The sequence below is a fragment of the Ambystoma mexicanum genome, chromosome 1q, assembly GCF_040938575.1.
Source record: "Ambystoma mexicanum isolate Mex_15411 chromosome 1q, UKY_AmexF1_1, whole genome shotgun sequence".
Classification (NCBI taxonomy): Eukaryota; Metazoa; Chordata; class Amphibia; order Caudata; family Ambystomatidae; genus Ambystoma; species Ambystoma mexicanum.
The window spans coordinates 555,903,588-555,930,420 of record NC_090922.1 but is presented as its reverse complement, the minus strand read 5'-3'; the positions used below and the strand labels follow the sequence as shown (position 1 = coordinate 555,930,420).

General features: G+C 47.1%; 1 protein-coding gene across 3 annotated transcripts in view; it reads right to left on the bottom strand.

The window, feature by feature from the left end:
* The window catches only part of CBLC (Cbl proto-oncogene C), a 699,319-nt gene that overhangs the window by 559,608 nt on the left and 112,878 nt on the right, over positions 1-26,833 (bottom strand). The gene's annotated exons all lie outside the window — the stretch shown is intronic.

Genomic DNA, 26,833 nt, shown 5'->3' with positions numbered 1-26,833 from the left:
AAGAGGAGAGTGCAGTTTGATGCACTCCTGAGTTTCTAGTGCGACCGATGAATCAGTGGCAAATGAGGAAAAGTGTACATTTTCATGTTGCCCCATGAGATCTCGAAAGCATCCCCCAAGGAAGACACTCTGAGCCCGTCCCTAGAATCATAAAGAGGACGTTTCTGGTTTGATGATGCTGCAAAGAGGTCCACTACTGGAGAACCCCATTGCTGGAAGAACTTGGTAAGAACATTAGTGTTCATCTCCCACTCATAACTCTCTGCAGATTGGTGGCTGAGGGAGTCTGCAGCCACATTGATCTGACCTAGAAGGGGCACATCTTTAAGCCAGACATTGTGTTGGACAGCCAATTCTAAATTTGGATATCAAGGTCCACCAGAGGAGAAGACTTTGTGTCCCCCCTGTTTGTTGATGTAGGACATTGCTATGGAATTGTCTGTGCGAATTCGAACCACACTGTTGGTGCTAGAGGGTTGAAAAGCCTTGATCACCAGAAAAACTGGCAGGAGCTCCAGGTAATTGATAGGGAACCACCTGTCCTGAGGCATCCACAAATCATACACCTGGAAGTGATGCAGTGTTGCTCCCCACCCCAGAAGGGAGGAGTCTGTAATAACCGTTAATTGTGGTCAGGGCTCCTGGAAGGATGTCCCCACTGAAAGGTTGCTGGCAGATGACCACCATTGAAGATCTGCCGTCATGCAGGATGGGACTGGCATCATCTTGCAATCCAAATCCGTAGCTTGGGACCAGCAGCTGCGAAGAGCTAGCTGAGTGCCAGTCATTTTCAGGCATGCAAGAGATAGAGCTAACACGCAAGAGGCCATGATGCCTAGGAGTCTCTGGAACCACCAGGGTTACATGTTGGGGGACCGTAGAAAGAGTTGGCACGTGGACACCCAGAAAGATCAGGTCTTGAGCAACCATCATTGACGATTAAGCCAGTTCACCGACAGCTCAAGATGGAACAGGAGCTGAAGGAGTGACTGAAGATTGCCCATAGCGGCCTGTGGGCAAAGACTGCACAGGAGCCAATCGTCCAAGTATGGATATATGTTATGTTATGTTATGTTATTTTGCACTTATATAGCGCCTTATATACCATTGGTATGGTCTGAAGGCGCTGGTAGGTTGAACGCCCTTGGGAACCGAAGTCCTGGTCAGTAGAGGGAGTAGAGAGAGTCCAAAGGTGCGTGTGTGCACCAGGTATGTGTGCAGCTGGTGCGGAATTCCTGTGGCAGCTGCTTCCTAGCGGTAGGTGTGGTGGCTGATAGATCAGGAGTATGTGTTCGATCTGGCCGGAATTATCCAGACCGAGAGTGGCAGCGTTAGGCCTGAGGAGAGCGCTTGGCTGGGGGTGTGAGACCAGCAATGTTTACTTAGAGTGATGGGGAGTGAGCGGCAGATGTTGATATGAGAACAGTTATACCGAATGGTGTCATAGTATCTCTGTGTTCTAGTTGAATGGTGGTGTAAGGAGAGAGTAAGCGTGAGGTGTGATAAGAGCTATGCATCCACACTCAGCGCCTCTCCACACTCAGCGCCTCTCCACACTCAGCGTCTCTCTCCACACTCAGCGCCTCTCTCCACACTCAGCGCCTCTCTCCACACTCAGCCTCTCTCCACACTCAGCCTCTCTCCACACTCAGCCTCTCTCCACACTCAGCCGCTCTGCTCGTTCTTCCCCTCTGCACTCTCTTCCGCTCTGCAGGCTCCTCCGTTCTCCACTCTCTTACTCTCTTCCGTTCTCTTCACTCATCATTTCCCCACACCCCTCTGCTCTCCATACTCAGCTGCTCTCCACATTCAACCATTCTCTATACTCGTCCGCCCTCCCCACTCATTCGCTCTCCGTACTCGTCGGTTCTCTACACTCATCCGCCCTTCATACTCATTGGCTCTCCATATTCATCTGCCAACCGCATTAATCCTCTACATTCGTCCACACTCATCAGCTCTCCACACTAATCCGTTTTCCAGACTCATCTGTTCTTCGCACTCATCCGTTCTCCACACTCATCTGCCCTCTACACTCATCCGTTCTCCACACTCATATACATGAACTCCCTGCAGTCTGAGGAATGCTGTAATGACTACCATCATCTTTGTAAAGATACGTGCCGAGCTGAGACAAAATGGAAGCACGCGATACTAGAAGTATTCCGTTCCCACACCGAACCCCAGAAACATTCGATATGGGCTCCAGATCACAATATGCATGTGGGCATCCTGAAGGTCAATCGCCCTTCCGGAGAGATGACTTTATCTGGCAGGGCGTAATCATGTTGAATTTCTTTTGGGGTAGAAAGAGATTTAACTTGGAGAGGTTGAGAATCGTGAGCAGGCCAGCCTGGTTGGGACTGGGAACTGTAAATAGACATGAGTAATAGACCTCCCCTTCCTCCAGGAATGGAACAGGTTCCATTGTTCTGAGGTCTATAAGTTTCTGTACCTCAGCTCTATGGCAGGGTGATCCGTCTGCTGGAGAGGAGGGTGAGAGGGTGGGGTAAAGAAGAGGGGCAACCCATCAGTCTTCTCTGATGGTCTGGCACGCCTCCAGATGAGACAAAATGTGTTCTCCCATCGGAGTCTCATGCGACCAATGGAAAATATCATGTAGATGTTTTATCAGCGGGGTGACCATCTGTTGTTGAACAGGAGGTTTTTGAGCAATAGAAAAACCAGCCACCTTGCCTTTGCTGTTTACAGCAAGGTCCACCAGCGGGAGGTTCTGCGCGGCATGCACAATGGTCCTGAAAGCCTCAGAAACCCGAGAAGGACCTCGTTTGAGACCCCGACCTCTGAATATAAGGTGCCTTTGCTGGGGTTTTCACAAGGACCGACAATGACTTGGCAGTTTGAGTGCTTGCTTTGGTCTTTGTGAGTTCCTCATCCATGGACGAGTCGAACAGTTCTTTATCCTTGATGGGGAGATCAAGCACCTTGTCCTGAAATTCCTTCGAAAACTTCGTAGCATGCAGGCATTCTTGGCGGAAGATATCTACTCTGACCATAAGGCCTCGAGCTGAAGTGTCTACATGATTGGCCGCAGCCTCAAGTTGATCCTGTGCCAGAACTCTGGCATCGGATAAGCCACCCTTAAAATCTTCAAGCCTATCAGGAGGAATACATTCCTGAAACTCGGCAAGCTTCTTCCACAGCTTGACATTAGCAGCCGCCCGGATACGTTCGGTATTAGCCTGACGCAGCTGAAGAGACGAATTGCAAAAAATAATTTTCCCAATGGCGTCAAGAAGCTTGTTCTCTTTGGAAAGGATCGATTAAGGGAGTGGGCATGCAGACAAGGCTATGTCCTTAGACGCGTGTAGCTTGTAGCAAGTGTCAATTTACTTGTATAGGTGCTGCCAGGAATTAGGTTTTTCCCAGACCTTGCAGGCTTCGGCCAGGGCATCCGTTTGAAGGAACAGGTCAGTGCGCTCCTGTGTCGATACGATAGAGTAAAGGCTCCAGAAAGTACCCCTTCTTGTGGAGCCACAGGCTCAGGTATTGGGATGTCTAGCAACGCCAGCATAGCCACAACACAGTCGTGAAAGGCTCTAATGGAGTGGGGCGGGTCATTGCTGTCCTGATACGCTTGATCCTTATCCAGTGAGGCTGGAGCAGAAAACTGATCCACCACACGTGGCGTCTCAGGGCCCCGAAGGCCTGGTTAACTGCGGAACGGGAGTCTTTTCTACAGGAGAAAGTGGAGGCAAAGGAGGCAGTGGAGGCCCCCACAAGAAGTCGTGGAGGAGGTAGCACTACCGGGGCCTGTAGAGGGAGTGCTGGAGCAGGGGCCGGTTCAGCAGGCTTAGGATAGATTTCCTTAAATAAATTCTTAAAGTACACCTTCATGGGGTCAGAATGAAACTTGCCAAAAAAAACATTCTCAGAAGAAGGTCTGGGCACTGGAGTGGGCAGAGGCTGCTTGGCAGGGGCATACCCCCAGAATCGCAAAGAAAATGGTTTCCAGATTGGTCCTCCAGCAAATGGATCTACGTAAGCCAAAGGAGCAGACGTAGGAGGGAGCGAGACTGTGTGCGGCAGCAGAGTCCGAGTATGCCAATTCATTGGAGGGTGGAACTGGTTTTGTTATCAACAAAACGTGGAAAAGGATGCTCAGCCCCAAAGACAGGCCCCTCAGTACCAGCCGTTGTGAACGTTGGTGTGAGAGAGGTAGACAAAATGGCCACCATGGACGATGGGTTGGACCGCCATTTTGTTAATGCTTGAGGTAAACTGCATCACAGGTACCAGTGAGGCTGTGGTCACCACAGGGGATTCAGGGGACTTATGTTCCACTTTAGCCTTGTGACAAGGAACCTTGGCAGAGCCAGTGCTAGCAGACCTAGAGTGCTACTGTGACCCCTTAGAGACTGCTGATGAATTAGCCCCAAATGAGGGAACCTCGGTGGACCCGGTACTCAAAGACTTAAGGTGTTTAACCGGCTTCTTTGCCCCCTCAGCAGGATCGAATTGACCAAAGCCTGAGCGTGGGAAGGCTTAGAGTCACCCCCTGTAGCAGAGCCCTCGAAGGGGGCCTCTCAAGCTTGCTGGTCTTAAATATAGCCCCAAGATGGGGAACCTCGGGGTAACCCGGTACGTTTAGTCACCTTATCAGCTCAAGCCGATACTCTGTTAACTTAGTTCCAGATATGGAAACCTCGGACTTAACCCGGTGAAAATGGCTCCAGAAAAACTGGGCCTAGCTTTAGCCCGCAAAAGGGGAACCTCGGATGAAGATCCAGTCCTGATAGCCCTTTTGCAGGAGACCTTGGAGGGAACTCGAGTGCTGATTAGATCTCTTTAGGGACACCTCAGGGAGATCCCTGGTAACAGAGCTGCTTGAGCCCCTCCTGGACCCCAAAAACTGCAGGAAGGAGTGCCCTGGCCGGGGTGCCCTAAAAAGGAACAAACTTACCAGTTGCTTCCTTTTTTCTTCAACGAACTGCTGTAAATGTGATGGAGGAATCCGCTGGACCAACTCCTCCAAACCAGACAAGCAGACGGAGTGCCTGGATGGAGAGGGAGTCGCAATAGACTCATGAGTCCCACCATTGTTCTGGGCCTAAGCACTCCAGGCAAAGAGTGGGGATCAGCCCTTGCAAAATTATATCCGCACGATGAACAGGACACAAATACCAGATGCTCCAGGAAGAATGAGGACTGTGGAACCGGAGTGTTTGACCCCGACTGCGCGAAGAAAAATGACTGAAGGGGGATGCGTGGGGCAGAGCTCACAAGGGCAGGGCTGCGGTCATATGCAATGGCCCTGCGTAAAAAAAAAAGGATAAACAAGTAAACATTTTTATCCTATTAAAACGTGCTCCGGTCCCGTCCCGAAGGACAGAATGTCCCACAAGTATGGAGGAAATGGGATGGGACGTAGGAGTATGGGGTGTTCTTTAGAGTAGTGAATCCAGCAACATTCATAGCAGAACCAGAAGAGCAGGAGGATTATGTACATGATTGCACAACGTATACTGAGTTTTATTCCCCATGTTAAAGAAAACGATTTAGGAAGGGGGACATTTTATTCATTGATAGTTCTTCACAAATTGATCATACGAGACGAGAAAGGCATACAGGATCAGCAGTACTGAAGTTAAAACAGAATGGTGAATTTGAATTAGTGACAAGTGCAAGATTGCCTTCACATTGTTCAGCACAGGCTGCAGAATTAGTGGCGCTTATCGCTGCACTTCAGAGATATGAGGAAGTGACAGTATACTCTGTCTCCACCTATGTGACATCAACCATACACGCAGGGTTGTTACTCTGGAAAAGGAAGGGCTTCCTCCACGCAGACGGCACACCAGTGCAACATGCGCCACCATTGGACCAGCTTATTAAGGTACTAAAGTGCCCATTGGCTATCACTGTGGTGAAATGCGCAGCCCATACCAAGAGGGCAGACATGATTTCTCGCTGTAACGAAGCTGCAGAAGCAAAAAGAGCAGAATATTTTCCAAATATTTCAATTTTTTTATGAGAAAGTGTTACGCAAATATCCGAATGTTACATGCTGATGAAAGACAGATTCAATATGTTATCCATTGTACAGTTAATTGAGCTGCAAGGTCGAGCTCCACAAGAAGAACAGGATTTATGGAAAAGAGAGGGGTGTTCTTTATCCCCCACAGAAACTATATGGAGAGACACGATAGTACTGGAAAGCCAGTTATGCCTCTAGCATTATTGAGAGTTGCGCTGGATCAGCTTCACTATCCTGTGCATACAACTAGAGAGAATCTTTCTGCCATGATTGCAGAAGACTGGCTTTCTCCACATTTATTAGAACACGTTGCACGGTTTATTGTGAACTGCACCATCTGTCAGAAATTCACACCAGGGAATACCTTGCAAAAAGTGAGAGGAGCAATACCCTGCCCCAAAGGTCCTGTTTAGCATCTACATATAGATTATGTGGCTATATTACAGGCATGCAATGACTACAGATATATGTTAGTAGTAGTATGTCGCTTTTACCGATGGATTGAGACAGGTCCATGCACTCACACCAATGCCACATGTGCAGTCAAGTTTCTCGTACGTGAGGGGTTTCCTAGATGGGTTGTATCCAAAGTACTGCGGTCTGATACTGGGCTGCATTTTGTAAATGAAATGCTCAAACAGATAACTCTTCTATTAGACATACAGCATACCTTTTCATCAGCTTATGACCCACAGGCAAATGGTATTTGTCAGCATTTAAATGGACTCCTTAAAGAAAGAATTGCTAAAATAAAGATGACTTTGAAGAAGGCATGGATATATTGCCTATCTCTTGCCCTTTCGCATCGAGCAATCAGTTTGGCTAGGATCTCCACTCGATTCCTTGTGAGTTGGTGACTGAACGCTGCACGAGAGTACCACTTGCTCCATCCACTCAAATAGAAACTGATGCCCATAGTGTAGTAACACATATAAGGGGACCAGATGCATGATTATTTGACACTTATAATGGCTAGTGTTTCATTTATTTCTCAACAGATCAAAATTCGGAGGGAGGGGTCGAAGAAGACTGATGAAGACACCAGCCAAACAATTAGACCAATTGAACTGTTGAAGCCACCTGGTTTGTGTCCAGGTGAGCAAGTGTTTTTAAAGAGTTTTGTCCACACTTGGAATAAGCCCCGTTTTGAAGGACCGCACCTACTAGAGGTGGTCACTCCCACTGCTGTGAAGATCCAAGGAAGACAAGCTTTGCTGCTCCTGAATGACATAAAGCCTTATAAAGGAGAGACCATTTCCCCTCTGGCACCCATTTACAGTGAAGCAAGAGAAGAAGTTATGCAAATGCAGACTTGATCGGCTACTAATAGCCAACAAGAACAGATTAAATCAAAACAATTTGAACTTTCGATTATTCCCAAGTTTAAAGGGAAACAAATAAACTTTGCAGTGTTCACAGAACTATTTCTGCTAGGTTAAAGAGACAATGGGCCTCATTCCGACTTTGGAGGTAACCACGCCGCTATTTGCGGCATGGCTGCCTCCAAAATTGTTCCGACTCTGGCCTGGTGAATGGAGTAATTACCGGTCCATTCTGAGGTCGGAGGGACCGGTAATTCCACATTCACCAGGGCCATTCCCCATTCCCATTTGAGCCCCATAGGGCTCAATGGGAAGGCGCAAATAACGGTACCGTAAATTACGGTACCCTTATTGACCCAGGTGTCCGTTTGCGGGTCCCGTCCTTAACGCCTGCTAAAAGCAGGAGTTAAGGAAGGACCCGCAAAGGGAACTTGTATTAGAGCACAAAGGGATTACCGGCACCAGTGTCATTACCGGTGCCCGGTATCCCTTTGCGCCCTACTTGTAATGAGGCCCAGTGCATTAACAACAGAAAAGGAAGAACACACACAACGCTTTATGCTGCCTGTTTAGTTGCACAAATGCTTGTATGCAGTTGTCACTTATATACGTCAATCCTATCCAGCTGTAGTGAGACGAAACGTTGATATGGTCATCTGTTTTGTAAATCCTAAGACAATCCTTATTATTAAAAGGATCATCAATGCAATATTATTACAATGTCTGCAATAAAGACATGTGGTTGTTATAAAGAACCAGAACAAAACGTTAATTAAAAGAGAATGGGGATCTTCCAATTCATAAAATACAACTTGCTAGCAAGGAGGATACATTACAGTGCATGAATTATTTTTCAATATTTCTTGTAGCCATGTTTTGTACAATGTGTATTCTCTATTTCCTTATTCTTATAACACGTTGTGAAATTATGTTTTACAATAGAAGCAGTATCCAACAAGGACACGGTTGTTTTTATCCCTAACAAAAGCAAAAGTGATATGTTGCTTAACCTCATCCAATAGAAGAAAGAGAACTATTTTTCAGCAAAATCAATAGAAGCTTATCATGACATCCCAGGTGAGCACAAATTGTTCGGTAGGACAGCAGTGATATTTACAGCTATATTCCTGCCAGGACTTCAGGCCACAGTGAATGCCAAGTGGCTACAAATCACCAGATGGAAGCTGCTACCAACGATAAATACAACAATAAAAGGATTCAATGCAATTAAAGAAGAATTGAGGGCATTTGCCCTATGACCCTCCAGAACATATGTCCTGGACTTAATTACAGCAATCGAAGGAGGCGTTTCCACAAAGATTGGGCCTTCTTGCTGTACATACAATCCAGCTCATGATGGAGAAAATGGGACCCTGAGAGTAGCAATATCTATGTTGTTAACCCTGTATATGAAAATGGTTGAAGAAGTAGATGAGACCAAAGATAAAGATGGGTTTTCGTCTCTGTTTTCATGGGTTCCAACCTGGATGGCAAATGCCTTCAAAATGTTTACGAGCAATACTAGTGTTGGCATTGCCAGGATTTTGTCTTAAAAGAATAATCATAGGACAATGCAAGAAGACAGCGAAGAAGGCTATAGGGTTGAAGATAATGATTGATGTGAATGTGGTGGTTGATGAGCACACACAGACTGAAAACACCATTTGTGAGCACCTGAAAGGAAGTACCATGGCACCCCCATGAACACATTTTAGCTTCCTAAGGACCATAAGAACTCTCTGGAGCATTGGGTGTTATGTTCACCGACTGGGGAATGTTGCCATATGACCGAGAGTGTGGATGAACACAAAGAATGCAGGTGACCTGAGGAGGTGACAAAGATATGGATTCCGAAGAAACCACAATGTGAAGAAAAGGTGAAAACAGTTGAGGAGGTGGTTGAGGACTTTACCAGAGGGGGGAACGTAGAGAGGCAGATGAAAATGTCATCTATAGAGCCCACCGCCTCACCTCTGTCATATTGGAAGAACAGCAAGAGAACACTGTGCATGACACGTAGCATCAACCCAATACCACATCGAAGGTATGAGAGACGTTATGCAATGAGACAAACATAAATGGGGACCATATATTGTTGCAGAAGCCTATCCGATACTGTTGTTATACTATTATCAGTATTTTATGTAGTAAGAGGTTGTTCAAGGCCTGCTTGCCAGATAAGGAGCAGACAATGATGATACTAGCACTTATTATAGGGCAGCAACAGCAGCCCTATAGTTAAGGCGAGTCGGAGACACATAGGAACCCCTCAAAATTCTATTGTTAATAACTTATGATTTGAGAAACGGATTTGGCCGAATATTTGAAAGTGATTAAAACTCTGTTTATGCTACCCACCCCCCCTCACCCCCAAGACTGCAAAATTTCGTAAAGGTTTGTTAAAAAATCAAAATGTTATTAAGCGTCAAAACAATTTTTTTTCTCCAAATGTGCGGCCTACTTCCCATTCATTTTCCCATTGACAAGAAAGGTCAATTTTTGCCAAAGCGCACTGCCCAAATTGCTAGACGGATTTGGACCAAGGCCAAACAACATGGGCACAAAGCAATGACTCGCCATCCATGAATGGTTTGGGGTTATTCCATGCTGTGGTTATTTTAATATTTTATGGAGAAGGGGTGCATTGCAAGATCATGGTTTACAGAAATGGCACATCCCCCATCTTGTTTGACTCTCGATGCAAGAGATATTCAAGGCTATAGCTGAGGTTATGGGAAAATGAAACTCAGTTAAAAAACTATTTGCAGGTCAAAAACCATTCAAATGCCATCAGGGTAGAGGTGGGGGGATGACTAGAAAGCACAGAGTGAAATTTGGGAGTTGGAGAGAGTCCAGGGACCGAGTTTGCAACACAAAGCTTTCTGTAGCCTTGGCTATGGCCATGAATAGCTGACATATGAAAGCAAACTGCATCACAGAAGCAGTGTGTGCTCTATGGTGAAAGGTAGAGGGCAGGGGAGGTGAGAACTCTCTCTGGGGGTTAGGGGAGGAGCTGGTACAGATGAGGGAGGCATTTGTTGATGGGTTGGGGGGCAGGGAAGCATTTTATTTCTGGATGTTTTGCTGATATTCGTGGCAATATCCGAGGTTACAGGGACTACAGATAAATGCAGGTATGTGTAGTTCAGTGCCCACGGTTACCGTAAAAAAAAAAAAAAGTAAAGATATTTTTATAACCATAGTGATGTTGGGGATGAAAAATCACTAGGCCATGGCCAGTGACTCAAATGCCATCCTGGTCTCCCATTCATGCAGTAACCAGGACAGACTCTGCTTAGCTTGAAAATGAGGAAGGGGCCAGCCTCCTCAGGCCATGTTGCCTGATAAAGGAGTCAAACTTAGAAGACCATTTAGAGGAATGGGCCGGCCATTTTCTTGCTTTGAAGCAAAGCAGCATCAGCTTAGGAAAGCTGACAGACTCAGAGGCGGTGGAGGGGTGAAGAGTGTCGCCCCTGGGAATGTTGAATGAAAACAGAAGAAAATCAAACACACCGACAAAGCACATAAATATACATTCAGGAGAAGGAAAAATACGATTGAACAGTAATTATTCAAAAATGCTACTGTACATACAATACATAATACAGAAAAGCAATATTATTCAGAAAGAATACATTGATAAATCATAATTGAGAAAGATTGTTTTTAAGAAATTACCACATGGAATCTTAGGCACACACCAAAGGGCCTCCTCTTTGGTCAAGTACATCCTCAAAAATCCTAGTGCTGCTTTCCTCTGCCAAGCAAAGCTCCTAAGCGAGGTATAGCCCATTGTTCAGATGTGGCCAACATATGCCAGGGGAAGCCTCAAATGCCCCAGTATTGCGTGCTTTCTTATGCCAAGTAAAGCCTACAATGCCACTTACAGACCTACACATCCTGGTGTTATCATGTGCAGCCTCAAAGCACCAGTACTGCCACCATATTACAGGTAAAGCCTCCAAATAGAGGCATTGGCCCACATCGGCCATTATATGCCCATTGAAGTCTCAAATGCCCCAGTACTGCCATCATATGCTAGGTAAAGCTCCACGGGAGAGGTACACATGTTTATGTGCTAGCAAGATAAGGCAAGTGCATCCCCTCTCAACAATCTGGACAGAGAAAGAAAGCAGTGCTGTTTTGACTAAGCAGCCCCTACCCTGCTCTCCCACCTCCTGCTAAAGAGGACAAGGCACCTCTTCCTCGTGCCCCCACATGGAGCAAAGGATGAGAGATGAGACACACCACACTGTCAGCTCAAAGAATCCTTGAATCCTCCTCTCACCTTTACGTAGCTGCGTGATCCACTGTGGTAAATTATCCTCCGCCATGAACATTGCATTAACAGTAGTGGCTACTCGCTTCCTAGCCCACAGGCCTTCCATAAAATACCAAACTTTCCCTTCCTCTGCTTTGTGAGGAGGAAGGAAAAGATCTCACCCCTGTTCCATGGCCTCTCCTTCAATAGGAAGCAGCTGTGAGATGAAGGGCAGTTAAAGGGGAGGTGTTCCCGTGTCTTGCCCCACCCTTATTGCAGCAACTTCCTGGAAGATTTTGTGATTGAAGAGGAGGGTATCCCTACAAAATATCCCCACCAAAAATATTGCCATACATATGGCCGTTTGTCTCGCCATAGGCAATATTTTTGGGGAGTATATTTTGTGGGAGCGGTGGTTGCAGGGGGTGTCCACTGCACATTTTAAAATAATGCAGGGATTGCGGGGGTGTCCCCCGCAGGGTCCATGGTTCAATATCGCTGCAAAAATATGGCAATATTTTTGTATTTTGATATTTTTGCTGGGATATTAACATATGGAACCAAGAGGAGGGACAATAAGTGAGAAGAAAAGAAAGCAAGCATGGCGGTCAGCACAAACCATGTTTTCATTCTGTTCTTGGTGCTGGCTTTGTGATCTCTGACCTAAGGGTTACAAGCGCAGCACTGGGGGTGCCAAATAAAGGCATGAGTACCCACAGGTACATCTGGCAATGCTCAAATGACATCACTGCCCAGAATGGCAAACAAATCACTGGTCTAACAATTTAGGATTAGATTATTATTATTATTATTTGTTATTAAATCAAAGCCAACCATTAGACTTCATATAAGGCATGCCATTGAACTTTGTTCATATGTTTTAACAGCTGTTGCTGCACATGTGCCATGGTTGTTTCAAATGCTATAGAGTGGCTGTAATACCAACAAAGCAAAAAAATAAAGTATCATGAAAAGGTGAAAAAGAAGGGTCAAAAGTAACACATTTTACAATGGAATCAATTAAAGCAGTAAAAATACATTTTGAATGAAGAAAGTGAACATAACTTTATGTGTATATGTTTAATCGAAAATGGAGCTGATGCCCAAATGTATGTAGTTTGTTGAGAAAATGCGCGATTGGTTTGTTAATCCATCCCATGTTGCCTTCTCTTTCTGTCTTAACCTATTGCCTATTTGTTTGCACATTGATATCCACAAAGGTATTATTTTAAAAAAAAACATTACCTCCTCTATACTTTCTATCCTCCTCTGCCTTCCATAATTGCTCCAAACCATGTTGTTCTTAGCCAGAAGTGTTTTTTTTTTACTTTGATTGATTTTTTTACAGAAATATTTGTTAATAAGAATCAGGTTATTTTTGCTTTCCTGATTTTCAATATTCTTCATTTTTTGCGAGTCATTTATACTGTGTACTCATGGGCCGGTGCCCAAAACCCCCCTGCTTAGAATCAATCTTTCTGATCTGGGAACCAGTGAAAGTGTGCACTTATGAATGTGTTCCAGCAGCATCACAAGGAAGTGGAGGCTGGATATTGGTAGATGATTTCTAGATCCTGACATGTGACGGCATGGATTATCATGGCACGGTTTGTTTGCGGGTCCAAGGGCCGCTGGACCTGGCTCAGGGCCGTAGGAGACCCATAAAATCTGGAGGGGACAGAGGACACCTTGGGGACTTTGCTACAGACACAAACCACAGAGTACAATTGGCCAATGTTTTGTAGTGCGTGATGATCAAGCAGATTTGTTAAAAAAAAAAACATTTTGTGTGGCGTTCGGTACGTATGACAAATTCTGTTGCCATAGTTTCTATGTCAACCAGATTCATTATATCTATGTGTCTATTGCACACACAAACATGATTGAGTCTTTTTTGAGTCATAGTTGTATGCAGCCACGTTTTCAGTTGTCAGAAATCACTAAAGCTCCTCTTATCCTTACAGGAAGATGCTAGAACAGTTAGGAGAATCCGCAGTAGCTTTCTCCAGGGGGCATCCATCGAAAGAGGTCTACCAATTCTGAGATGGAAGAATACTTATGGATGCTTGAGAACGTTTTCAATTGTGCAGAAAGGAGGAAATATTCGATTTCTGGGTACTTCACAACATTTTCCGAGCTTCTGCCTACTAAAAGCAGAAATAGAATAAAAACATCCACTCGCCAATAAACACTGAGGGGTTGATCCATTTCTTTTAGTGCGATAAATCTATAGTATATGTCAGTATGTGTTTGTGTTATATGTACGAGTGGCTTGCCAGAAATATTTTGTTTCTGTGTCTCACAATGTTTTCTGGGGCTAAGTGCAGCACTTCAAGTGTTGGACCCATCTAATGTTTATAGGTTGAAAACACAGGAAATGACATCACAGGGGATTACAGAAGTAACTTACCTCTGAAAGCACCGTTTTTCATAACATATTTTGAATATTGCCATTCATCAATCTGGAAATATGTAGAAACTTAAAATAAGCATGCACATAACACTGGTGAACCAGCTATGTGAAAATAACTGAAGTGTCAAGAAGCGATTTCATTAGTAGTTTGAGCTATACAAGAACATGTATGTGTGAAAAAAGCAAGGCGCCCAGGCAACATGCATCCCTAACCCATTTCATCCTATTCCTGTGCTGGGAAACACACACAGATAAAAGGCATTCTTAAATGGGCATTGGCAATGTCAACAGTTTGGGCTGTTGTGCAGGTATGGGAAAGGCATTTGCCAGACACTGCCATCTGCTGTGGCGGCATTAAATGGATTGTAGAAGCTGGCAGCTGCAAAAATGTGGAAGTACCACCTGGGTATCTAATAGCACTACTTGTGAATGCCTAACATATTGATACACAAGCTTAAATTGTTGGCTTTGCCAATGCTTATTTTTAAGAGGACTTCAGTGAAGGATGCGCATAGTGCTTATAAATCGAGTGGCTGAAGGCAGACCAGTTAGAGCATTTTTTTACACCCGTAGCGGTTTTGCATCTGCTTTGAAAAAACAATGACAGGCAATTGAGTGCAAAGTTTGATGGTAAGGTTTGTTTAAAGCGATCACAAGAGTTCCCATGAGAAGGTGATGTGGGCAGGAACTGGGTCAGAATGAATGGCCATAGGGTAGTTAATGGGTGGGCAAAAAAAACAAACAAGCTTTGCGCCTCTCCTCATATGTACCTCTGGCTTTAAAGTATGACAGAAGGTGTGCTCCCTCGCCGGGATGTGACATTCCATCTATGTAAATCACAGCTCAGCACTCTGGATAGGCAATACTAAGACAATCTAACAAATGGACACGTGGCCCACACTAAGTAGCTACAACAAGCATAGTGCATGTAAAGTAGAGGAGAAAAAGACGTCCACTTAAGTAAAGGTTCTGCAACCTTGTCCTCTCTCCACACAGGACTGCAAATGGTGTCAGCTTTGTGAATGCAAGCACATGCTGAGGTATGTTGAACACTCATTGAGCCTGTGCTCTGGCAAGATTCAGTCCACAGCATGCTGGAGAATGGGGAAGAGAAAGGGCTTACTCAGGCACTGCACATTGAGCTAACAGTGACACTTATTCTGTCTGCACCATGTTGCATGCATAGAGCACCCCTGGGTGCTGGTTGTTTTAAAATAGCAACTACACTACAAAAGCAAGATGAATGATGCAGTGTGGCTGTGGCAGCATGCAATCATGGCCAGCATAGACGTCATCATCAATGCATTCATAGAAAATGAATGATTTGTGCCAACACTACTCATGCATTGTGCTACCCCGGGGCACGAGTTTCATAGAATGAATAACAATCAACCAGAGACTTTGGAGTCATTCTTCCTTCAGCCATTGAGAATGCTGTGCTACAGCAGCGACCACACACACACACATTCTCACTGACATTGAAAATAAAACGAATTGAGTAAAGTTGCCAGGGAAATGCAAAAAGCAGATTCTGTTCATGAATATGGCATCGAGCTAAGAAGTACATTGCTGCAAAATAGGCCCTGGTCCCCAGCCCTGAGGCACACTAGCACAAATTAACCACTAGGTTGATGGAACCCACACGGGTGATCAAGTTTGCAACCCTCATAAGAACTCCAAGCATCCTCTAAAATGTGCAGGTGTTCCATGGCTCTGCCCCTTGTCTGTGGGACCCTCGGTTTCCCCTACCAAATTTCCTAGGTCGAATAGCAAAGACTGCACTATATTTTGGAAGACAACCAGTCTGCATCTGCCTCTGGGATTCGATATCCCGGTGCAGAAATCTATACTTTAAAAATGTGGAATGTTGACCACTGCCATACAAATTAAGTGTTTCGCTCTTGGAATTGTGTTCGGTTAGGCGGGGCTCATTGTGAATTACAGAAAAGGGCGCAGGGCCCTTTTTATGTAGCACCACTTGGAATGACTGTCCTAAAAGTGACAGATTTCTGAAAAACCTTTTGGTCACATGATGCTTGGCCTGTCCATCTTGTGTAGTAAAGTCCTTGGTTCTTTTGTTCAGGCCACATCTGACAGCAATTAGAGACCTGCACAAGTAAGTGTAATGCAATTACATGTACAAGTTGTTTGAGCATTAACTTTTACAGATCTCGTATTTGTGACTCGGTGTGGCAGTTCAGTCTGTATATCTCTATAGTGTAAGGGCTAGCTCTGACCAGCCTGTAAATGTTCAAAGCTTGAGGGATGGCTCAGCTGGCCTCTATAATGTAAGGGGTAGCATAGCTCTGCTGACCCTGTAGATCCCTATGATTTAAGGAGTGGGTGGGATTTTGTGGCCCCACCAGAGCTTTGAGTATATTGCGAGGAGACCTAGGAATGGGAGTTCTTTCTGGAATGTTGGGGGCAACGCATGGATGGAGTAACGCGCTAGGAAGGTGGGTTATAATAGAGAAGGAGGAATAACTCAAGGGCAACACACTTGTCTTGGAAGCAAGACAATGCGGCGCAACACAGGTTTGAATCCTGATCCCGTGCTTAGAAACCGCTCGCTGGTATTAAGCGCGTTATAAATGAACAATAAAACAAAATAAATATATTGGGTTGCTATTTGTAAGGGCGTTTTCTTGAGTCATTTTCCGAGTGATAATCTCATATGACTATCAGTGCTCTGGCAGATATGCTCAAGGGAACCCTCCTGTGGGAGCTAGTTTCCTTGGGCTTACAATCACTGTTGACCCCAGGAAAAGAATTCAGGATGCACTCAGGTGTCCAGATGGGTCGACTTCACCAGGGAATTTAAAGGGCCTAGGAGGATTAAATATGACGGAGTTAAAATACAGCGTTGCGTTGTTCCTCCAATGGGCAAAATTACACCAGGGGGTGCAAACCCATAGGGGCAAGCATAGGACACCCACATGGACTGCCCTGCCTATGGGCAAATACTATGAAAAGGGGAGCAGAAAAGATTGTGGGGATAGAGTGACACAGAAAGGCAAGAATGCCGCAGAAATCCGGTGGGGGCAGGGGCATGGCGTGGAAATGAGGGATGGTGAGTTGGGTTTACCCAGAGCACAGCAGAGCCGTAGTGTGGATGCCAGACAGTTCCCCTGAGAGTTGGCCTCTGAGGACGGAGGCTGACTGGGCCGTCGCTGATGGCAGAGGTGAAGCCGGAGCGCCAGTGTCACACCTTTCTACGAGGGCTTGCCCTTGTGGCCCCAGCAGCACAGAGCTTTGGGGCGAGTGCTTTGTTTAACTGTGACTGGTATCAAGCTTGCCTTTTTGAGGCGTTGCATACTGCAGGGTTATAAAATGCTTGGAAACGGCAGAAAGAAGAATATTTTCGTTACATAAAGCGCAAGGAGGCAAATCACAACAAAGGTGTTGGTCATTAAGTTGGGATGACAGTTCATTGGGTTTATGCACCTGCTGCATAGACCTGTGGTTACTCTGCAGGCCGGACCAGTGTTTCTTCCTTCAAAGGTCCATTAATTGCATGCAGTGGAGCATGGTAAAGTAACTTACTCGAAGATTTCTTCCCCCACAAAAAGAGCTCTTTTAAATTATTCTTGATTTTAGCCCTTGATCCTGTCAGTCGGTGGCTTGGTCTCTTTTACCCTTTGGACTATGTGATGCAAACTAACTACCAGGATTCTCAACTTTCACCTTGCCACCTATTTAAACCACCGGGCGTGATGATGCATAACATGGTAAGTATTTTCTATCCTAAAATTACTCAATGGGTAACCCCGATTGCGTCAGGAAGCGCTCTGTTGCCCCTTCTACGCTCTGCACACATGGCATAAATAAAATTAAACCAGGCAGTGGATATAAACCGCAGATACACAGATAACATATGGAGAGGGCCATTAAACTAAAAGTAAGCATTTTATTTCAACCAAGCGAAGCATACCTGTGTAACTGATGATGGCGGCGACCAGCTGATTAGGAGTGCAGCAGCCAGGGCTGGGCGACCTTTGCAGATATGTTGGGCGGAATTGGAAAACAACACCCGGTGACAGCCACCCACAGTCTAGCACGCGTCACTGCCTGCTCGCTCCCTTTTTCAACGCATTGCGCATGATGCGAGAAGGCCGTATGTAGAGTTTTTTCCAGGGCGGTGCCCCAAGTACAATATGCAGGCACGCTGCGTGCATCATGTAACGGTTGGCATGGGCACATCACGTGAGTTTCACACAGGAGCACGTCACCACCACACCACACCAAAGTCGGACCAAACTTAGTTAAAGTAGTAGTAGGTAGCGCTGTACTATTTACTGTGTGTGACACGACTGCAAGCAAGCAGTGGTGAATACAAATACTATGTCCGGTCCAGCTCGGTTTCAGCAAGAGATTGTGGGGGGATAGTTGCCAATGTATCACCCTGCTTAAAATTGTGGGGGGATGTGTCCCCCTTGTCGCTCCCCATGTCCTACGCCCATGACCTGGCTCGGCTACTATCATGACCACCACCAACTCAAATCCTGGTGGAAGTTCTCACTTACCTCTGCGGCATCAGAATGCATCCTAGGAGTGTGCTGCAGCAGTCTGTATTCTAATCCTATTAACAATACCTATACATCTATAGGGAAGGTTTGCATCCCTTGACAGAGCTCCTTTGAAGGTTGAGTACAGCATGTGTCATGCTTTGTAGTTTTTGTCTCGAACTTTTCTTTTTGGACACAGGGGTTTATTTTGATAAGCCGTTCTCACTTGTGTTATGGGGGTTCAAAAATCTCGTTAGAAGACCCATCATTGCAGTGCTAACCCCAATTCCTGCGTGGCTAACGAACAATTATTCTAGGCGACGTTTGCAGAGATTTGAAAGTGCCACTTTGATCTGGCAATATCTTGATGCGAGTTTTCTATGGTAGCGAGTCCAGCTGGAAGCGTTTCTTACAAACGTGCTTGAGTGCTACCTGATTTGGAGAATTAGGTTTGGCCGGGCAATGTAATACTGATGGTGATTAATAGTAACCGATGTTACACGCATGTATATTACATCTGCTTTCACTATATGGTAGAGCCACAATAACCTGCATTATACTGCATAAAATGCTGAAAGCAGAACTGGCATTTGTGACAAAGTCATACTTCTGACGGCGAGGGATCAACTGTGGCACAGGGGTCGCAAATATCACATAAAAGTATCAGAGGTGCGGCAAAAGGAGCATGGCTTTAGCATTCTTGTCCAGAAACAAGGGGCCCACCTAGTCGCTGGCTGGCGTTGTGGGAAGCAGTGAGGTGAAGAGACAGTGTGGGGCCACTGGCCCCCAGGAACAGGTGACCCAGTCAAAGAGTAAAAAGGGGAGAGGAAATGCACAGGAAAGGAATTAGAGTGTGGTCCATGACCCGAGTCCAAAAGGAAGTGAAGAGGCTGCACAATCAGTGCCACATGGCTACAAGATGGACACCTATAGGCAGACAATGGCTATGACATAACAAAATAGCGGCATCAACTACTGGCCGAGAAGCGGAAACACAGCGACTGGTGGTATGCAAGGGCAATAAATCATGCAAGTTACACCCCATGGAAAAGAGATTCACAGAGACCCGTGGATGGAGAAGGATAAAAGAGCCAGAGTGAGGAACGCAGGGTAGGGAAGTGACAAGAGGAGATGATTGGTTTGTAAATATGGAGTATCCTAGAGAAGAGAAAGAGGAGAGGATGGAAAGGAGGCTACACAGAACAGCGTGGAAGAGACAAAGGAGGAGCCAATATAAAGAAGGGAATAGAAAAAGGAAAAAAAAAAAGAGAGAGTGTTACGCAACAGTGAAGGGGGAAGCTTGGGTAGGAAGCAGAAGAGATTGGGACAAAGAACAAAAAACAGTTTTCAGCATGGCTTACTCGTGATCATCGTGGTTTGGGTACATGGGGCATATCTTAAATGTCACTCCTGTGCTACAGTGACGTTGGGTTCGCTGCAGCGGTCAACTGGTCATCTTGTGACCTGTGAATCTGTTCTGCACCACGAGCAGAAGGGTGATGTGAATCAGGCTACTGCTGCAACTGGGTACAAGTAAACTAGGCTCTTGGCATGGAATTGAAACAAAGGGGGATCTGGTTCGCAGATTACCCCTTTGCAGAAGGAATCACCCGCATCATTTTATGTACTAATACAAATTAAAAAAGTCTGGGCTTTGCACCCTTGCCAGATGGCAATTCCTCACACGCCCCCCAGCCAAAAAGGCACCCTTCTAAGGGCCTGGCTCATCCTCCTAGTGAAAGTACATGCTGCAGTCATCTGCACTGGAGTGCTGCACCCACGTTTTGTTGGATGTCCATGTCCAATACGTGCATTGATATGGCCCAATGCAGTAACTTGGGGTTCTCTCCCTGCACAGCCATAAGCCACCTCAGAGGCCCATGGTCGGTGTGGATAGTGAAGTGGTACCCAAAGAAGTAGAGTTTCAGCTTCCATACCGCCCAAGCTACCGCAACCATCCTTTTCAATGGTAGCCCAGTTGCATTCTCGCTTGGTCAAGTGCCTACTTAGGTACGCACAAGGTTTTTCTACCCTTTCAGATTTCATTTGAAGTAACACTGCACCAATGCCAAATTGTCAAGCGCCTGTCTGTATGATACACTCTTGGCTGAAATCATCAGAATGTGGGGGGTGGCTGGCAGGTTCCATGTGTTAATATCCAGCAAAAATATCGACCCATGGACCCTGCGGGGACACCACCGAAGCCCTCACTTTATTTTTAAATGTGCGGGGGACACCCCCGCAACCCCTGCTCCCACAAAATATCCCCCCCAAAAATATCACCGTATCACTGTACAGCAATATTTTCAGTGGGGATATTTTGTAGGGATACCAGCTGGCACAGGCCATCATTCAAGAATGACTGACAGGGCTCCAAGTAACCATTTTCAGCAGCTTCTTTAAGGTTACATTGTTCAGGGGAAGGGAAAGAGTCCTGCACCCCTTAATGAAAAGCCAGTAATAACCTGTGATGTACAGGAAGGCCCTCTCTTGAGTCTGGGTGGTGAGGACATGCCAGACCATAAACGACTGGACTGAGGCATGGCAAGGCTGTTTCATACCCCCGCCAACTTGGTGTCCTAGGTAAGTTACAGGTCCCTGTGCTATCTGCCATTTGGACAACGTCATGGATGCACCAATGGATTTTCCCTGGAGTCAGGGAGAACAGACCTGCATACTGGTCCAACAACTGTTGGCAGTCTCGCCTTTGCTCTATGGTGAGGTGTGGGGATAGTTGAACTTCTGCGAGAGACCTGTTGGTGGGTTCTGCATGTAATAAGTCGGGTTGAGATCCGTCTCCTCCTCCATCTCGTCATTTATGATCAGAGCCGTAACCAAGTCATCCTGGCTGTAATGGGGTTTTAGCCAGTTGGCATGAAGGACCTGGTGAGTCAGCTTCGGGTCTTTGTATCAATGAGGTAGTTGACCCCACTGATTCTTTACAGCACCACGTAGGGCCCAGTGAACTTGTTGTGCAAGGCACTGGGCTTGACAGGCTCAATGATTCAAACCAAATGGCCTGGTGTGTACTCCGTCATGGTCGTCTTTTAGTCATGACAGTGCTTCATGAGCTCCTGGCTGGCCTTCAGGTTCTGGGTACTCTGTTCCCGGTACTTGGCCAACCTGGATCAGAGGCTGAGCACACAGTCCACTATGTAATGGAAATGATTTTGGAAATTTCTCTTACACCCTTCCCAGACCCGGCTTAGCGGATCCTTGACGGGATGGCCAAACAGGAGCTCGAAGGGAGTGGACTAGACACCACTCTTTGGCACCTCCCAGTAAGAGAACAGGAGGCATGGCAGGAGAATATCCCATTTTCTCCTGAGCAGCTCTTCCAAGCCACCCATCATGCTGTCGAACAGCTCAACAAGCCCATTAGTGTGCGGGTGAAAGGCATGGAGAACCTATAGATAACTCCACACTCATCAAACATTGCTTTCACATATGCGGATATGAAGTTGGATACCTTTTCAGAAATGACCTCCTTCATGAATCCAACATTAGACACGATCCCAATGAGAGCCTACACAACCACATGGGCCTTGATGCTCCTCAGGGGGACAGCCTTGGGGTACCGGGTGGCACGATAAACCACAAAAAAGATACATTGGTTTACTGAGGAGGTTGGAGGATCCAAAGGACCCACAATGTGCATACCTATTCTCTCATGAGCCTGCCCAAGCACGGCCATGAAATTAGCAGGGCCTTGTTGGCTCTGCACGCCTTTCCAGATGCTTGGCAAGTGTGGCAGGTACAGACAAATGCTTTTATCTTTGACCCCATCTGGGGACGGTAGAAATGGGCCGACAGCTGGTCGCTGTTTTCTTCATCCTGAGGTAACCTGCCAACGGAATGTTGTGAGCGAGTCCAACAGAAATCTTCTGTGGCACTGGGGAACCAACAAATGCCAGCTGGCCCATGCCCCAGAAGTCTTGGGCTCACTGTACAGGAGTCATCTATCTCAGTATACCTTGAACATCCCAGGGGCTTCTCCCTGGGCTTCCTTCTCTGCCTGGTCATGCAGATCTGCCAATGTTGGACAGTCGTGCTGCGCCTAGCAGACATCAGCCTGGTTTAGGCCCCCAGTTAAGGACAAGTCACTTAGCTCGCAGAGACCTGTGAAGTCTGAATCTACCATGTCCTCCACCTCAGGTTCGGGTTCTATGCCTATAGGCAACCCTGAGTTTATGGAGTCTGGTGCTGCCGCAGAAGGCCCTTCAGTGGCCACTAGACCCTCTCCGTCTCTGTGGACTCAGGAGCTGGACTTGGTAGTACCGGCGGAACCAGTCTTATGCCCTCATCAGCTGGAAGAGCCCCTGAAACCGTGGTAGCCTGGGCTTCAAACCAAGCAGCTTCCTTGGCCCTCAATTGTGTGACAATGGTGATAATTATGGCATCAGGTCTACAATCTAACGGAATGGTATCTTTTACAGCGCTGTGGAATTGAGAGGTTTCCCCCTTCAACTGATCTTGGTGAAAGCCACTGAGCATCAGGTGAGACCATCTAATCCCCTGACTAGTCTGGCAGGACCAGGGTTGATCTGGTTCTCCTGCACCCACTGTTGTCGGACAGCGGTGATACTCGCTGCACTATCACAAAGTGTTGGGGCTTTGCTACAGTTAATGAATTCATGGTCCAAAGTGATCTCTGTTAGCAGGAATCCGGACCTCAGTGGGAGACCCAATACCTTTCTCACTCTGGAATATCAGGGTGCATTCGGCCAACCACAGGCCAAATGGAAATTCATCATCTAAGATGCCCACATTGACTATTTGCTCGTCTACTTCTTCCATGAGCGTAGCATTAACTATGGCCGACTTTGGTCTTCTCTTGCAGACAGGTCTCCCTTCTTATGTCCTTCCTCTCCTCATATCATTGTATGAAGTCCTTGGGGAGGTGGCACCTAGGCTTTCCTTGGGAGCCACCTCTGGAGATATGTCCTTCTCCTATAGTAGACTTGCTGGCCTCCTTCAGTGCTTTCAGCTCCAGCTTGCGCAACATCACATTGGCCCTCATTTAAAGTTTTCCGGTATTTTACCGGTGATTCCATGTATCTGGTGCAACCATTTCCAGCAACCGTAACCACAGAATCACCGGCACATTGCAACATTGCAGGAGCGTGCATTCCGGGATGTTGTACACGGTGCAACTGGCATGACGGAAACACTGCCATCGACTTGCGAAATCGGTGGCACCACCAGCATCAATGCTGGTCACACCGTTTTCTGCATGTCAGTCACGGAAACACCGGCACCGGAAACAACATCACCGCCCGAACTGAAAGTTCATCGGCAGCCGTTTTGGAAAACAAAATCCACCTAAAATCACCCAGTTCCTGTAGCCATCCGGATACAGTGGCACTGGCATTTCACCAGCAGGCATGGCAACTAGGATGCCAGAAAGACACCAGTGGAAGCCATGCTTTTCCGAGTAGGAACTAACCATTCTAACAGACAGCATTGTAGAGCATGCTACAGAGCTGTTTGCCACAGACCACCAATGCAGTACACAGTTCAGATGAAATGCCATTTGGGAGGAGCTGGTGCAGAAGGTGACTGCCACAAGAGGTGGGATAACCTCAGCCTAAGGGTTTGCAATCTGCAGACGGCCCACCACAAGGAATGCCTGACCACTGGCGGTGGGACCACCTCACCAATCAAGCGAATACCATGGTAGGAGACATTTTGCAGTGTGCTAGACCCTGAAGGGATAGAGGGAGTGGGAGTGGCAGAGGCTGGCACAGAGACACCTGGAGACTGCAAGGAGTACAATATGCAACAACAACAAAACAGCAGGAATGCAAATGTAGCACACAACATACAGACACATGTCCAACTGCACAACAGACCACATCCAACCCATACAGTAGCCAACTAACCATGGCAGTTAGCCAAGGGTGCACACAAAATGCCCCCCATACTTCCAACCACACCTATGCCCACATGAATACTGGTCATGTCCAGCCATTGACAACATAAGAAGCATTACATACACGTGGCACACACCCTGTAAGGCAGCATGCATGTACCACAAGCAATTTGCCCCTGTGACATACTCACCTGCATGCATGCATGCATCCAAAATGCCCTGACGTACCTGGCACTGGCATGGTTGATCACCTACCTGTCAGACCAACACCCCCAAGTGCAATAGTGCCCTTCCCTCACCTCCACCTCACTACCCACCTATGGGGTCCTTCAGGGCACCATTCAATCGCCATGGCTCCCCAACAGCTAACTTGCCCCTCTTTCCCACTAGACCACCATCATTGCACCCCACACCCAGTGTTATGCTGATGACACACGACTGAACTTCAATCTCACATCCTGTACTTCCTCTCCATCCTCTCTCATACATGAGTGCCTGACTGCTAATCATGGTACATGTTTTGCTGACGATCCCTGCATGAATGCCACTGAGACAGAGAAGGACCCTCATCGTGATGCCTGTGCCTGTTACCCACCCACTCCCTGGCCACCCTCCATGTGCACACTCCCCATACCCCCCTGAGAGGTCATTGACTTCACCTTTGACTTATCCCACATCTCACCTCCACACACAGCACAGACCATGGCAAGTTGTCCAACTTACAGCACCTCCATCTCAGGGGCACCCGCCTTATCTCTACCACCCCCAGAAGCCCAATGTCACCTGAGCACCATTTCCTCTCCGCTTGACAACAGCAACAGCATCTCCAGCAATCTACCCCTTACCTCCCTTCGCCCCCTCAAACGGATCCAGAATAGTGCTGCATGAATCCACCTAGGCCTCAGTCCCTGGGACCATGCCCCTACCATCCCTGAACCCTCACGCCTCCCTCCCCTGTACGACATTGAACCCTACACTTGCACTGTGGCTGATCTGAACCCAGCATGGCCGAATTTTCCATTTTGTCCACCATCATCTTGCTTGTGGCGACTGGAAACACTTGTGAAAATGCACAATTCAATATTGCAATGCGTGAACGGTAAACACCATGCACAGTCATCATGTCACACACTGTTTTATTCTGCATGTTTCAAAGCTATACGACGGTACAGAGGTGACTAACGGCATGCCCATCCCACCGCCACAAGCACATCATCTGACAGTGACCAAGGAGGACCAAGCACCTTACGGGCACCCACTCAGACGAGGAGAGCCACGCCATGGAAAACCGCTGCCAAGCAACTCCAGTGCCAGCCACGCAAGTCACAGGGCCACTGAGCATGCTGGCTGCTCCTGCAGCTACACCTGCTGCCCCAGTGAAGATACAGCCAGCAGCCCCTGCAGATACACCTGCTGTCCAAACGCAGATACAGCCAGCAGCCCCTGCAGATACACCTGCTGCCCCAATGGAAGCACTGCCAGCAGCCCCTGACGAACAGCATTGTGCACTAACAGGATGGCGATTCCTCCTCCCCACACCGGCCTTCCAGTTACATCGGCTCTTCTACAGATGACAATGCTGAGCAGGAGGGCAGGGACACAACCGAGGGGACACCTGACACACTCCCCCTAGCATTGTCCCTCATTCAGCCCCTCCAATTTCCACACCCCAGCACCACAACCCTTCCCCAGCACCAGAGCCATGGATGCACACTTACGGTGCATCGAGGAATGGCATGAACAGATGGTGAGACGTCTGCATCAGCACCTGGAGGAGTCCAGGTTGATGCAGGAGGAGACCATGTTGATGTGGGAGAGTGTGCAGGCCACCCGCCAGTGCTGTGCACGTACCCTGGGCTACTGAAAATGTGCAACGGTCCTGTTCGCACAGAGGGTCCAGGAGGGGAACAAGGCAATCTCTGCACTAGCAAAGTCTCTCACCCTTTCCCTGCAGGCGGCACTGGCCAGGGTGAGACCCATCATCAACCATCACCACACCTGCCAGCTCCCAACAGAGCATCCCTAGACATAGGTCCCTGTGCCTGTCGGGCTCATCACAGAAAGGCAGGTCCATTGTCAGGAAGCGATGAAGTGAGCCAGTGGCAGACATCAAGTGACACGGATGCTACCTAGGGAGTGTTTTTGGGACGGTGTGTTTGGGAGGGTTAGTTGGGGGGTTGTTATGTGGGGGGCTAGTTAGGGAGGGGATGGTTAATACACATGGTTCTGGATATGAATTCACATCTGGACATTTAATGTGTGTAGTAGTGGAGTGCTTTATTTTTTTGCTGCATCGCATGCAGTGTGTGCCATGGGTCATGCACAGCTGTGGTGTGCTCAGAAGTAGTTCTGTATGAGTTCCTGGTGGGCTCCATGCCCATCCCCATTATCCCTGTGATGGTGTATTTGCATATTTGCAGCTGCATCCACGTCACTGTCATCATCATCGCCCGCAAGAGGAA